Source organism: Ziziphus jujuba, chromosome 11 (genome assembly GCF_031755915.1).
Source record: "Ziziphus jujuba cultivar Dongzao chromosome 11, ASM3175591v1".
NCBI lineage: Eukaryota > Viridiplantae > Streptophyta > Magnoliopsida > Rosales > Rhamnaceae > Ziziphus > Ziziphus jujuba.
This window is the reverse complement of record NC_083389.1, coordinates 4,217,180-4,232,500: the sequence shown is the minus strand read 5'-3', so window position 1 is coordinate 4,232,500 and position 15,321 is coordinate 4,217,180. Positions and strand designations below refer to the sequence as shown.

At 35.2% G+C, this 15,321-nt stretch overlaps 2 pseudogenes; one reads left to right on the top strand and one right to left on the bottom strand.

The window, feature by feature from the left end:
• Window positions 1–9,818: 9,818 nt before the first annotated feature.
• Window positions 9,819–13,191, bottom strand: LOC132799946 (protein Ycf2-like; annotated as a pseudogene).
• A 715-nt stretch (window positions 13,192–13,906) lies between these two features.
• On the top strand, window positions 13,907–15,067 carry LOC132799944 (large ribosomal subunit protein uL2cz/uL2cy-like; annotated as a pseudogene).
• Window positions 15,068–15,321: the final 254 nt, after the last annotated feature.

The window sequence follows — 15,321 nt, the reverse complement described above, 5'->3', positions numbered from 1 at the left end:
TTGTGTTAATCTACAATTTTAGCATTGGATTAAGGTTTCGTCTATCATCATACACATTCTACATCTTAAATAAAAAAAAAAATTCATTCCTAGTTAAATTAGGATTTCCTAGTTTTACTGTATTTTTGCTTCCTAGTTTGTTGGTTTTTTTTCATCATTGTTCTTGTTAATTTTGGCTTTGTTGATTTTTACTTTCTGTTTTATTCTTAAATATTTGCATTCATATATTCCAAAAAAAAAAAAAGGAAAAAAAACAGAAAAGCCAAACATATATGAAAAAAAAAAAAAAAAACTACACAAATTGTATTTTGTTTGGGAGGTCACGGGTTTGGTGATTGTTTGGTGTTGGAATTGCAATTTTGGTGTTGATTCTTGCTACTGCAGTTGTCTTATGTTCTGTGACTAAAAAGAAAAAAAAAAAGAAGAAAAAAAGACCCGAATAAAAAACAATTTTGGTTTATTGAATTTGGTGTTGAAATTTGTTGCTGGAAATTTCTTGGAACTGCTATTCTATTGATTATTTATTCAATATTTGAAGTTGCTGGATATTTGAATTTTGGGTGCTTAAATTATTTGGATTAAAATTAGTTAAGAAAGTGATACAAAACTAGAATTACAAGAACAACAACCAACACTACTATTTAATTTTGTTCAAATTGATTCTTATTTGAGTTTGAATTTTTTTCTCTAAAATTTCATTATTGGATTATTAATTTCCTACCATCAAGTCCAGTTCTTATTAATTCCAAAAGTTTCTTGGTGATTTGCCTTATTTTGCCTAGAAAGGTCGAAAACTAGGTTTTGTTAATTCAATCGGTATTGCTTTCTTTTCGCTACTATTTTGTTGATAAGTTTAATTAAAACATACTTGTGATCTAATTTCTATTTTGTGGGTGTTTTAATTAGAACTTTGAGATGATTCTTTGACTGGAAAAAGGCAAGAGTGATAAAGCTTAAAAGAGGGTAAAAGCTTAAACTAGTGTGAAAACACGAGTGTCGAGACCTTGATTGATTGAAACACGTGAGGGAGTGATTTTTGGTGAGAATTTATTTTATTTTACATTATTTATACTAACATGGCAGATTCAAGGATGAGGAGGGGAGATCCACCGCTAAGAATTAATAAAGAAGAATCTGTAGGATTCCATGGTGATTCCCGAGCTACGGGGAGTGGTGAGCAAACGGACATGGGGGCTGTCTTGGAATAACTGCAATAGATGAATGCTCAATTTGACCACATAAATCAAAGGATGGACATAATAGAAACATCTCATGGTGGACCAAATTTAAGGCAAGAGTTCCATGGAGGTCGAGGTCGAGGAGGCCATGGACGACCTAGAGAGTAGTTTGAAAAGGAATAATTTGGAGATGATTTTAAGGAAGCAATGGATGAAATAGTTGCTGTCCAAGAGAGGAGGTAGATGATGATATTGGCAACATCAAGGTAAACATACCACCTTTCATGGAGAAAAGTGACCCGGAGGCTTACTTGGAATGGGAGGAGCATATGGCGATAATTTTTTATTGCCACAACTATTCAGAGGCTAAGAAGGTGAAATTGGCAGCAATGAAATTTGGTCATTATGCACTTCAATGGTGGACCAATGAGCAAAACACCTGAAAGAGAGTTGGTGATGACTTGATCACTACATGTGACAAATGAAAGGAGCCATGAGGAAAAGGCTTGTACCATCACACTATCGTAGGTTGCTACATAAAAGACTTCAATCTTTATCTCAAGGAACTAGGTTTGTGGAGGATTATTATAAGGAGATGGAGATGCTTATGAATGAAGATAGAGAAGCAATGATGGCAAGGTTTCTTGGTGGTTTGAATTTTGAAATAGCCAATCAACTAGAATTGCAACAATATGTGGAATTAGAGGAGATGTTGCATGCGTCTATTAAATTAGAGCATCAATTCAAGAGGAGGGGTGTAAGCTCATGCTTTGGAGGAATTAAAAATAGTGGGAGGTCAAATCCAAGTGCTTGGAGAAGTAATTCCACCTTTAAAGCAAGACAAAAACGGAAACTTGGAGAAAATAGCACCACTAGGCCAAAAAGGGAGTCCAAAATCGAATCTGTCCAAGCACACAAAAATGAAGGTAAATATGATCCTAAACCTTCTAGAACTTATGAAATTGTGTATTTTAAGTGCCAGGGACAAGGACATATTATAAATCAATGCCCGAATGGAAGAATCATGGTGTTAAAAGGTCACGGCGAGCTAGAATCGGAAAGTGAAGAAAGTGAGTGTGAGACTGAACAAAGAGAGGAAGAACTTGAAGATGAAGCCGAGGCACTCAATGCATCCAAAGCCAAATTAAAGGTAAGAAGGTCAAGCTAGAGCCATTGACCCCGAATGAGGGTTTTAGAGACCAACTACAAATACAACAAATGATGGAAGCCGAGAGGCTCAAAGAGAAGGCTAGTATGGCACCAATGGTTCCACCATCCATTCAAGAGGGGAAAGGTGAGCTTGCTATCCAAGGTAAGTCCTCTAAAACCCAGGGTAAGTGGAAAAATTTTAACAAATCCGAGAGTGAGAAACTTGGAGAAAAAGCCAAGAGTGATGTAAATTTCAATGAAACCGTGAGTGAGAAAAGAAAAGAAAGAAAAGAAAGGAAAAATAAATATTTTTATTTGAGTTTTGGGAATGTTAATAAAGCCATCTTGAGTAAGAAGCCATTGCTGTTCATGAATTATAAAGATGCTTATTTAAAAATGTTTTTGTTGTATAGAACTTTATCTGCCTTGTTAAGAGCTTTACTCTGTGGAAATTTGAAAATTAGGAAGAGATTATTTGCTAACTTTAAAAAGTGAAATTTTTACCATAACAAGCATGTATTTCTAGATTTTTTTTGTGATAATTATTGACCCAGGAGATTTGATTTGGTTGCACTGACGAAATGAAAGGTTTCCAAAACAACGAAAGTTAAATCTCATGCCATGTGTGGATAGACCTTTTCAAGTTTTTGAGCGGATTAACGAGAATGCCTACAAACTTGATTTAATAGGTGAGAATAATGCTGATTTATCTCCTTTTGCTGCAGGTCATGACTTTGATTTGAGGGCAAATCCTTTTCATGAGGAGGGGAATGATGCGAATCCATCCGTGCCCGCACAACCGACAACCCGCTGGGGTGCTGATCCGATACGGATGAAGACCGGGCCAATCACTAGGGGTTAAACTAAGAGATTAAGGAAAACCTTGCTGCCTTTATCCAGGGAGTAACTCATTCTCAAGAGGGTTTGTCCATACCCGAAGATACAAGGCCGGTTTTGAGCATATAAGTGGTGGAAGCCGATATGGACCCGGGTAGCTGTTTTGGTGCATTTATGGATTTCGGGCAGTGGGAAATGGGGTCAAATATTCTTGACATCACTAAGAAATCACGGGAACTGGTCAAGGCTGAAGTAAATTGGTCATTTAAGTGGTGTGCTCATGAGAGAGAAATTGGCCAGGTTTTGCTGTATTCTCTACTAGCTTTACCGTATTTTGCTGAGTTGGTTCTTTCTCTTGCCTCCAAGCAAGGGCAACATGTGGGACTCCATAATAATCTTATTTGGCATCCTAAAAAGCATATAGAAGCTGACTTGGAGCTTAAATTGGTAAAGATTTGTTAAAATAAACTTAGTAAAAAAGATAGTATTCTAGTTTTCTAATTTGATTTCTACCTTTTGTTTTAGGAAATTACCTCTGCTTTTGGTTTTTATTTATATATTTCCTGAACAAATAAGTTTAGGAAATTTATTATTTTATTATTTTTATTGTAAATTAATTAATTTCTAACTCAAAATAAGGGAATTAATTAATCCAAATTAGATTAGGAAAGGATGTGAAATTAGGCAATTTCCTAATTGGATTCTACGTTGGCCGAAATTTCCAAATCCTTTTAGGGTTTTGCTTTGTTCATTCTGTTGAAATGTGGTGATCTTGCCACAATGTGCAAGGTAGTTCGGTTACACTTGCACTCTTTGTTTTGCAACATCAAAGACCAAACATTGTTTATGTTTATGCATTTTATTTTATCTTGTAATGTTCAAGAACAATATCCTTTTTGTAATGCCCTAAGCTCATTATCTAGCTTAAGGCCTTTTTTGTCTAGTTGCTGGAATTGTATTTCCAGCAACATAAGTCCACTTCCTTGGATGCCGTTTGAAGTAGGTTTGGTATTTAGACCTGAATTTTGGATATGATAAACTAAATATGCAGAGGAAGCAGCACCAAAACGAATGGCCCAATTTGGAGCTGGGAAGGCTGAGTTAAGCCCAAAACAATCTGACCCTTGTGCAGTGTTGTTGCCCAAAAAATTGGGCAAAACTGCCTCGGGTTTGATTACTTTTGAATGGGTAAATGGACTTTTTTTTATCTGGTTTTTGGGTAGAACATAGTTTAATATTCAAAAAGGCTTCCCTCCAATTTTCAAGTCAAATGGAGCTGGTTTTCAAATTAAAATGCCTTAGACAAGCTGAACTGCCCATTAAAGAAGGTTTCTTGCATGCCCAGCACATTGATTAGAGTTAGTTGAGGTAGTTTGGCTTGGTTGGTTACTTTTAATGCTTTTGTATTTATTGCTCAATATGGAAGCATGCCTTATTGTCTTTTTGATGTATTTAAAAGTTTGAAAATTGTAATGAAAAATGTTGAGAAAGAAAATATTCAAAAAACAGATTTTGAAAAACAACATTTTTGGCTCTCTCTCTCTCAACTCCTACATTTTTGGTTTCTTCTTCTTTCCAAAAGCTAACAACCTTCGCAAGAACCCTAAACCTCCATTAAAACCAGAAACAAAACCTAAACAAACCCAAAAAAAAAAAACAAAATCAAGAACCAAGAACCAACAACAATCATTCTTGACTAACACCTTGAATGATTGTGCTCTAGGGTACAACAACATAAACCTACACCAAATTCCATCACATTCAAAGCCTATTTAAAGGCTTATTTTCAATGAGAAATCAAGCTTAAATTTTATACAAAAAATTATTTGTGAGATTGAATTCTCTTTGTTATTTTGAACATTTAAAACACCATTAGTGAATGAGTATTTTAGCTTGACTTATCAATAAGCCTTCCATCACCTATTGTGGTGTCTTTCATTATATACCAAGGTTTTTAATCACAAGTTGTGATGTGAATCCACCCGAGCTCGTACAACCGATAACTCACTGAGGTACTAATCCGATACGGATGAAGACCGGGCAGATCACTAAGGCTCAAGCTAAGAGGTTTTAGGAAAACCCTACTGTCTTTATCTAGGAAGTTATTCATCCTTAAAAGGGTTTGTTCATACCTGAAGATAAAAGATCTGTTTTAGCCATCCAAATGGTGGAGGCTAATACATTGGACATTTTACATCGGACACCTATACATCGAACATTTTATATCGAAAATTAGGCAGACATAAGTTAGCTCAGACAGACATAAGTTAGCTCGGACATCAGGCAGATATACGTTAACTCAGTCATCAGACATAAGTTAGCTCGGACATCATACATAAGTCAGCTTAGTTGTCAAACTAGTCAACTCGTTTTCTAATTTGCGTTTGACTTTTTTGGGTTTTTATTTATTTATTTTTTTTGCTGGACAAATAAGTTTAGGAAAGTTATTATTTTATTATTTTCATTGTAAATTAATTAATTCCTACTTCAAAATAAGGGAATTAATTAATCCAAATTAGATTAGTAAAGGATGTGAAATTAGGCAATTTCCTAATTGGATTTTGTGTTGGCCGAAATTTCCTAATCCTTTTAGGGTTTTATTTTGTTCATTCAAAGCATATTTAAAGGCTTATTTTCAATGAGAAATCAAGCTTAAATTTTATACAGAAAATTATTTGTGAGATTGAATTCTATTTGTTCTTTTGAACACCTAAAACACCATTAGTGAATGAGTGTTTTAGTTTGACTTATCAATAGGCCTTCCATCACTTATTGTGGCATCTTCATTATATACTAAGGTTTCTAATCATAGGTTGGTTAAAGATTGAGGTGACCATTAGAATTTGAACATAATTAGATCCGGGCTAATATAATACGGGTTTAGGAGCAGGTCATCCTAGGTTCGTATCAAGTTTGTTAGGGGTCAAGGTGACCATTAGAACTTGAACATAATTAGGTCCGGGCTAATATAATACAGGTTTAGGCACAGGTCATCCTAGGTTGGTATGAAGACTGGGCTGATCATGTAGAAATAATTTGATTGTTTCTGATACCAAATGATACGAACCTAGGACGACCTACCCTTAAACCCGTATTATATTAGATCGAATCTAATTATGTTCAAGTTCTAATGGTCACCTTGACCCCTAACCAACCTGTGATTAGATACCTTGGTATATAATGAAGATGCCACAATAGGTGATGAGAGGCCTATTGATAAGTCAAACTAAAACATTCATTCACCAATAGTGTTCTAGGTGTTCAAAAGCACAAAAAGAATTCAATCTCACAAATAATTTTCTGTATAAAATTCAAGATTGATTTCTTATTGAAATTAAGCCTTTAACTAGGCTAAGATTACAAAGAAAAATCCCTAAAAATTTAATTCAAAACCGGACACAAAGTGTTGAGAAAAAGAAAGTAGAGAAAAGGAAAGTGCCTGATTTTTCTTAGTTTCCTAAACTAATTTGCATTAATTAATTCCTTTATTTTGAATTAGGAATTAATTTATTTATAATTGAAATAATAAAATAATAAATTTCCTAAACTTATTTGTCCAGAAAATAAATAAATAAAAATTAAAATAAAAGACTAATTTCCTAAAACGAAAAGTCAAAATCAAATTAGGAAACTAGTTGAGTAGTTTGATTATTAAGGTATGTTCGACCAATCTCCAGCATGTTTGGGCTCCAAATCAACTTCCATATGCCATTTAGGATGCCAAATATGATTAATAATGATTCCCCCAAGTTTCCCCTTGATTGGAATAAGTCTGACAAGAAGAAAAGTCAAAGCCTGCAACAAAATAGCACATTTTCAGCCAAATTGTGAGGTTGTCAATACAAGTCCTTTTTAGATGCTTTTGATTCTGGATTGGCTGGATTAAATGTCCTCTTAATGATATTCATTGAGTTCATGAAGTTTTGGAACCATTCCTTGCTACTCAGACTCCATAAATGGACAAAAACAGCTACTTGGGTCCATATCGGCTTCCACTACTTGTATGATCAAAACTTGCCTTGCTTTTTCAGGTATGGACAAGCCCTTTCGAGAATGAATTACCCCCTAGATAAAAACAGCAAGTTTTTCCTTAAAACTCTTAGCTTGAGCCTTAGTGATTGGCCTAGTCTTCATTAGTATTGGATCAGCACCCTAACGGGTTATTAGTTGTGCGGGTGCAAGTGGATTCGCATCATTAATGATACGAACCTAGGACGACCTCCACTTAAACCTGTGTTATATTAGCCCCAATCTAATTATGTTCAAGTTCTAATGGTCAACTTGACCCCTAACCAACTTGTGATTAGAAACCTTGATATATAATGAAGATGCCACAATAGGTGATGGAAGGACTATTGATAAGTCAAGCTAAAATACTCATTCACTTAATGGTGTTTTAGGTGTTCAAAAAACAAAGAGAATTCAATCTCACAATAATTTTTTATATAAAATTCAAGCTTGATTTCTCATTGAACATAAGCCTTTAAATATGCTTTGAATGAACCAAAAAAAACCCTAAAAGGATTAAGAAATTTCCGCCAACATAGAATCCAATTAGGAAATTGCCTAATTTCACACCCTTTCCTAATCTAATTTGGATTAATTAAATCCCTTATCTTGAATTAGAAATTAATTAATTTACAATGAAAATAATAAAATAATAACTTTCCTAAACTTATTTTTCCAGCAAATAAATAAATAAAAACCAAAAGTAAAGGTAATTTTCTAAAATAAAAAGTAGAAATCAAATTAGGAAACTAGAATACTAGCTTTTTGACTAAGTTGACTTTGATCAATATTTGACCAATTTGAGCACAAAATCAGCTTCTATATGCTTTATAGGATGCCAAATAAGATTATTATGGAGTCCCACATGTTTCCCTTGCTTGGAGCAAAGAGAAAGAGCCAACCCAACAAAATACAGTACAGCCAATGGAAAATATAGCAAAACCCGACCAATTTCTCTCTCATGTGCACACCACTTAAATCACCAGCTTAGCTTTGACCATGACCAGTTCCCATGATGTCTTAATGATATCAAGTGAATTAAAGAATATTTTACCCCATTTCCCACTGCCCAGAATCCATAAATGCACCAAAACCGCTACCTGCGTCAGTATCGGCTTCCACCACTTGTATGCTCAAAACAGGCCTTGTATCTTTCCGTATGGACAAGCCCTCTTGAGAATGAGTTACTCCCTGGATAAAGACAGCAAGGTTATACTTAAATCTCTTAGTTTGAGCCCTAGTGATTGGCCCGGTCTTCATCCATATCGGGTCAGCACCCCAGCGGGTTGTCGATTGTGCTGGCATGAGCGGATTCGCATCACATATGGATCCCTACATCGTTACTTGGGACCCTATTCATCTATTTCTCATTATTTGGGACCATGTACACCTCACCTCTTTGGGCTTCTATTGAATCGAGATATAGGTTTGATTGTCCATCTTTTTGATATAATATATAAATATAAGATAAGGCACCCTCCGGATAATTCAAATCGAAGCAATTGGATGTCTGATTCAGGTCTACATGACATGATCGATCAATAGAAATACTCTAACACTCCACCTTTGTCATATATTCCATACATCACACTGGAAAGATATCATATTCATGGAATACGATTCACTTTTGAGATGCCTTGGTGGTGAAATGGTAGACACGCCAGATTCAAAATCTCGTGCTAAAGAGCATGGAGGTTTGAGCCCTCTTCAAGGCATAATATTGAATATTGAGAATGCTTAATGAATTGGAATAAGTTTGGCAGTGGATCACAAAATCTTGGTGATCTTCTTTATCTAATGAATGGGGAGTTCACTTTGAAATCGTCTGTCCTGCACCCACCTCACCCCCCAAGTATATGCTTCAACAGGAATCACACAAGGTCATAGTGATACAATAGAAACCTCTCGTAAAATGCCCCCCCGTAACCCAGTAAATAAAGTACATTACGTAGTCCGTTTTAGGGACTGGTGACTTACCCATTCAGTGACTTTGGCACTGGATGTTCCCAAAATGGATACTATCTGGTCAGGTGAATTCAATAATAGACACCTGTTGGTATTCCAGCCTTCCTTCTCTTTCTAGGGCCTATCCAAAAGAAAATCCAGTACTTCTTGGCCAAGAATATCTAAAAAGGATGAACCGCTCTGTAGATTGCTTCGAAACAATTAGAATTAGTCGGTCAACTGGAATGTGTATTATCTATATAAAGGTCAATTAAGAAGATCTATTGACCTAAGATGAAGAGAAATGTCTATCTATTTTATTTAGTTATTTAGTTAAACGAATGATTTGTTATTGTAGCAGATAGCAACAACCATTTCATCTGACGTGCATATTTTTTATTTTCCAATGGATTTACATCTTTCATTAATGGAATTTTTTTGATGTGGTGAGTAATAGCTCTGGTTGTTCACTATTCAAGAATTCTTGTTTGGGCATTTCATATCATCCATCCCTAATGTTTTGATCTAAGATTTCAAGTGTTCCATGTTTCAGCAGTAGTATATTGTTCCATGGAGTTGAGGTCCAAAATATAGGAGAAACAGATGTTTCCACGAGTCTACCGCTGATCAATTCTATTCCACTTAATCCCTATTTCATGGCCACATATCTTTCCAGCTAAGGAATGGGAAACCTTTCTCTTGTTACATGAATCTAATTTTCATTTCATCCGGGAAAAGCCATATTTTTCTCAACAATGTCTTTGTCATTTGATCACATAGCGTTCCGTTAGATAGGAACAGCTTTGATAAATACTGATAACTCTCAAATCGAGTATTAGAATGGAAAAATCCATTAGATAATGAACTATTGGTTCTAAGCCATCTCTGGTGATGAATCAACAATTCGAAGTACTTTTCTCGCATATTCTTGATAAACTAGCATTTATATATAGATGCAGAAAGATCTGTTTGGGAAGTAAGAGGCCCCTTTGACATCTCTTCATCTGTAAAGAATTCTCAATGTGTAAACATAGAGACGATGGGCTGATCTTTTAATGGGAAAAAGAGTGGATCTGCAGGGTCCCAAATGAATTCGAAAAAAGCCTTGTTCTTTGGAAATTCTATTTCGTGTCTGGTACTGCATGGCTCCACTATGCAAGAACTCTGAATCATTCTCTTGAAGCCCATCCTTTTCATCATAAATGACTCACTTTCTCTTAAATTACCTGGTCCAGTAGGGAAATCTCAATTCATTGGGCCTTTCGATACAATCAAATAGAAAGCCCCAAGGGTGCCATATTCTAGGAGCCCAAGCTATCAATAAATCCTCCTCTATCAGTTGTGGGTCAAGGACTCCTTCTCCTTCCCCTTCCACAAATTCTGATTCGTATTGTTCATAGAGAAATCTCTTATCAATGATAGAATAAGATCCATTTTGCATCATATCTAAGGGATTTCTTGGTTTGAGTTGAAGGAGCAATGTCACTCGATCATTATCAAACTGGCTCCAATCTTTTTCTTTCCATGAGGATCCCACCAGAGCGTCTTCTACTTCTAATAGGCCATGAATTAGACCAGAATCATTCACAACGAGTCCAAAAGAAGTGATCCCATTTTTTTATCGAGTCCGGGTAGAGACCAAAGGTCTTGAGTGTCTGATCCGGTAGAACCACTAAAAAGATAAATAAGTATCGTTAATTTCTTCATGTTATTCCAAGTTCGAAGTACCATTTGTACAAATAAGAATCCATTTTGTTACATGATTTCTTCTTCATATAGATAGATATAGGATCTATGGAGCAACTACTTAGAAGTGCATTTTGTGCAATAGCCTTTCCTATCTGATAGAAAGTATCCCCATGATCCTGAACTGATCTTACCTGGGATCACAAATCCCAAGTTTGTCTATGAACATCAATCTAATTATATTAGTGTCTATAATTGATTTCTTCTGTGTAATACTAATCAATAGGTCCGCATTGGTAAATGGTACAAGATCTTGTACATTGGAACCCATGGTTATGGACCTGAATCCATTAGCATGGAACATTTTCTTTTCCAAGTGAAATCCCTTAGTGTATGAAATAGTGAAAAGTGCTTTGGTTGTTATGGAATAAGAAACCTTCCTATCTTAATGCATGTATTTAATTTATTTGGCGCTATTAGAGCGAGATCTACTTTTCAGGGAATATGAGTCCAAGCAATAACAATAATATTTCTAGTGGAACATCTTTCATAATCCTAGGAGATATAGTTCACTAATAGATCAAAGGATAAGTAATTTGACTCATTCACATCCAGATCATCAGAAAATCAGAAGATCAGTAATTCCTCATTATTAATGGAACCGAAATGATCTCTGGATCGATCAAAAAATCCTTTCAATTGGCTAAAATCCGTTACTTGAACAAAAATGGATCTTGTGGAATCATATTGTAATACAAACCTAGGACAACCTGCTCCTAAACTCATATTATATTAGCCTGGATCTTAATTGAGTTCAACTTCTAATGGAATTGACCTCAACCCCTAACCAAACTATGGTTAGAAACCTTGGTATAATGTAGACACCACAACAGGGGATGGAAGACCTATTGATAAGTCAAGCTAAAACAACCAATTCTCTAATGGTGTTTTAGGTGTTCTTAAGGACAAAAAGATAATTAATCTCACAAGTATTTTCTTAATCAAAGCAAAGTTAATTCTTATTGATAAGTAAGCCTTTAAATAGGCTTTGAAAAGACAACTTAAAAACCCTAGAACATAAAGAAAACTGGCCACCACACATAAAGAAACCTAGTTGGCCGAAACTATATTTCCTTTCCTAATCTAAGTTTGATTAATTAAATCCTTTATATTAAATTAGGAATTAATTAATTTACAATGGAAAGAATAAAATAAAAACCTTCCTAAAGTTATTTTTCCAGAAAATAAATAAATAAAAGCCAAAAAGTAATGGTAGTTTCCTAAAACAAAAGTAAAAACAAATTAGGAAACTAAAAATGCTAGCGTTTTGATTAAGTTGACTTTGATCAATCTTTGACCTCTTTAAGCTCCAAATCAGCTTCTAGATGCTTTGTGGGATGCCAAATAAGCTGAATATGAAGTCCCACACGTTGCCCATGCTTGGAAAAATAAGAAAATGCTAATATAGTAAAATACAGTAAAGCTAGCAAGCAAAACAGCAAATTCGGCCAAATTGTTGATGCTGTCCGTAAAAGCCTTTTTTGATTGCATTTGAGGCTGCTTTAAATTTATTCCATGACCTCTTAGGCATATGTATTGAACCCATAAAGCATAGGAACCATTTCATGCTTCCTGGACTCCAAAAATGTACCAAAATCGTCACCCTGGTCCGTATCAGCTTCTACCACTTGGATGCTTAGAATAGGCTTTGTATCTTCAAGTATGGACAAGCTTTGTTGAGATTGATTACCCTCTGTATAAATACTCCCAGATTGCTCTTAAATCTCTTAATTTGAGCTCCTTAACAAATTCGATTCATGTGGATTCTTCCCCCAACTAAAGAAGAGATCTTGGTGGAATTGCCACATATGAAATTGAGCACAATTTTACAAAGAACTAGCCCACTTATTTCTTGAGAGGAGATGTGAAACATGCTCAATATCAATTAATTGAATAGTTGACCCAGCTCCTTGTTGTTTGAAGAAACCCTTTTGCTTCAATTGGTATTTTTTTCACATAAAGAAAACATGAGATAACAAATCCAGTCTTTCACTAAGATTTCAAATAGCTATCCCAAATTCAAGTTGATTGTGTTTCACCTCTTCCCCGAAGAAAGATGATCAAACAATTCCCAATCATGGTCCTTGCGGATCAGATCATCCATAGAATATACAAAAGGAAACTCCAGATATTTGATATGTTTCTCTATGAATGAGATTTGAATTCCAACAATTGTTTCATTAGATATCTTAAAACTAGAATCCCTCCTGTTTCCGATCCAATTCCTCCACCACCTCGAACCCCAGTTAGATTAAGGCATGATACACTTTTTAGTTATTGGGAGAGCCCAAGTACTATCTTTTGGATCCAAGAAACAGCTCTCATACATCTTTTTTCCTTTTGTAAGATACAGGAGCGGAATAATCAATCTATTGATATTGGAAGACCTAAAAGTTCTTCCAATGTATCATTTCTAGGTCCAATGAAATTCATAGGTATAGGAAGAAGGCCTGTCAAATAGAGATTTTTTCTTTCGACCATCTTTCAATTGTTAATACGATATATAATGATCGCTACAACAAATAGTACTACACTTTTGATCGTGAAATATCGATTGCTTGTTGAACCCTGTAAGTGTGAATTGCGTAAAAGCAGGATACTCCAATTTTAGGAGTCCAAGAGTTTTATAAAACATTCTTGATGGAAAAAAATGTGAATGAAAGATCCCACTAAATTGAATTGGGTCCTTGAATCTAAGAAATAGTGAGAATTCTTGATCGAAAATCCAGGATTTGAATTGATGTCCTTTCATGAGTCCTCCTAAATTGCATTGATTTATCCTAAAGAATTTATTTGAATTGGAATTTGGTTATTCACCATGTATGAGGATCCTCGCTAAGCATCCATGGTTGAATGGTTAAAGCACCCAACTTATAATTGGCGAATTCGTAGGTTCATTTCCTACTGGTTGCACGCTAATGGGACCCTTTAACAAAATAAGTCTATTGGAATTGGTGTGATATATTCATATCATAACATATGAACATTAAGAACTAACATTCTTATTGAGACTAGAACTCATAAAGAAGAAAATAGATTTATAGATGGAATCAAATATGCAGTATTTACAGACAAAAGTATTTGGTTATGATTGAAAAATTAATATACTTCTAATGTCGAATCAAGATCAACTAGGACAGAAATAAAGCGCTGGGTCAAACTCTTCTTTGGTGTCAAGGCAATAGCTATGAAGAGTCATCGACTCCCGGGAAAAGTAGGAGAATGGAACCTATTATGGGACATACAATGCATTATAGACATATGATCATTTCGCTTCAACCGGGTTATTCTAGTCCACCTGTTAGAAAGAAAAGAACTTAAATCAAAATACATAATAGCATGGCGTACATTTACACAAAACTTCTACCCTAAGCACACGCAAAGGAGCCATAGAAAGTCAAGTGAAATCCAATCCATGCAATAATGATCTATGGGCAGCATCGTTGTGGTAAAGGTCGTAATACAAGAGGAATCATTACCGTAGGGCATAGAGGAGAGGTCATAAGTGTCTATACCGTCAAACGGATTTTTGACAGAATGAAAAAGACATATATGGTAGAATCGTAACTCTAGAATACGATCCTAATCGAAATGCATACATTTGTCTCATACACCATGGGGATGGTGAGAAAGGATATATTTTGCATCCCAGAGGGGCTATAATTGGAAATACCATTGTTTTTGGTACACAAGTTCCTATAAAAATGGGAAATGCCCTACCTTTGAGTGCAATTTGAACTATTGATTTACGTAATTGGAAGTAACCAATTAGGTTTACAACAAAACCTAAAAATCAATTATTGATCCAATTTGAGTACCTTTACAGAAAGGGTGGACAATTAGCTAGAGCAACAAGTGCTATAGCAAAACTGATTTCAAAAGAGGGGCCATAATAAAATTACCTTTTGGGGAAGTCTGTTTGCTACCCAAAAAATGCTCAGTAGCAGTCGGATAAGCGGGGAATGTTGGGATGAACCAAAAAAGTTTGGGTAAAGCTGGATTGAAATGTTGGCTAGGTAAGCATCCTATAGTAAAAGGAGTAGTTATGAACCCTATAGACCATCCCCATAGGGGGTGGTGAAGGGAAAGCCCCACTTGGTAGGAAAAAACCGGTAACCCCTTGGGGTTATCCTGCAATTGGAAGAAGAAGTAGAAAAAGGAATCAATATAGTGATAATTTGATTCTTCGTCGCCATAGTAAATAGAATTTGTTTCTTCGTCTTTACCAGAAAAAGAAAAAGGAGTAATTAATTGTGAAACGATCACTAAAAAAAAATCCTTTTGTAGCAAATCATTTATTAAGAAAAATAAATACTCTTAACACAAAAGCAGAAAAAGAAATAATAGTCACTTGGTCCCAAGCATCTACCATTATACCGACAATGATTGGGCATACTATTACTATCCATAATGGAAAGAAGGATTTGCCAATTTATATAACAGATTGTATGGTAGGACA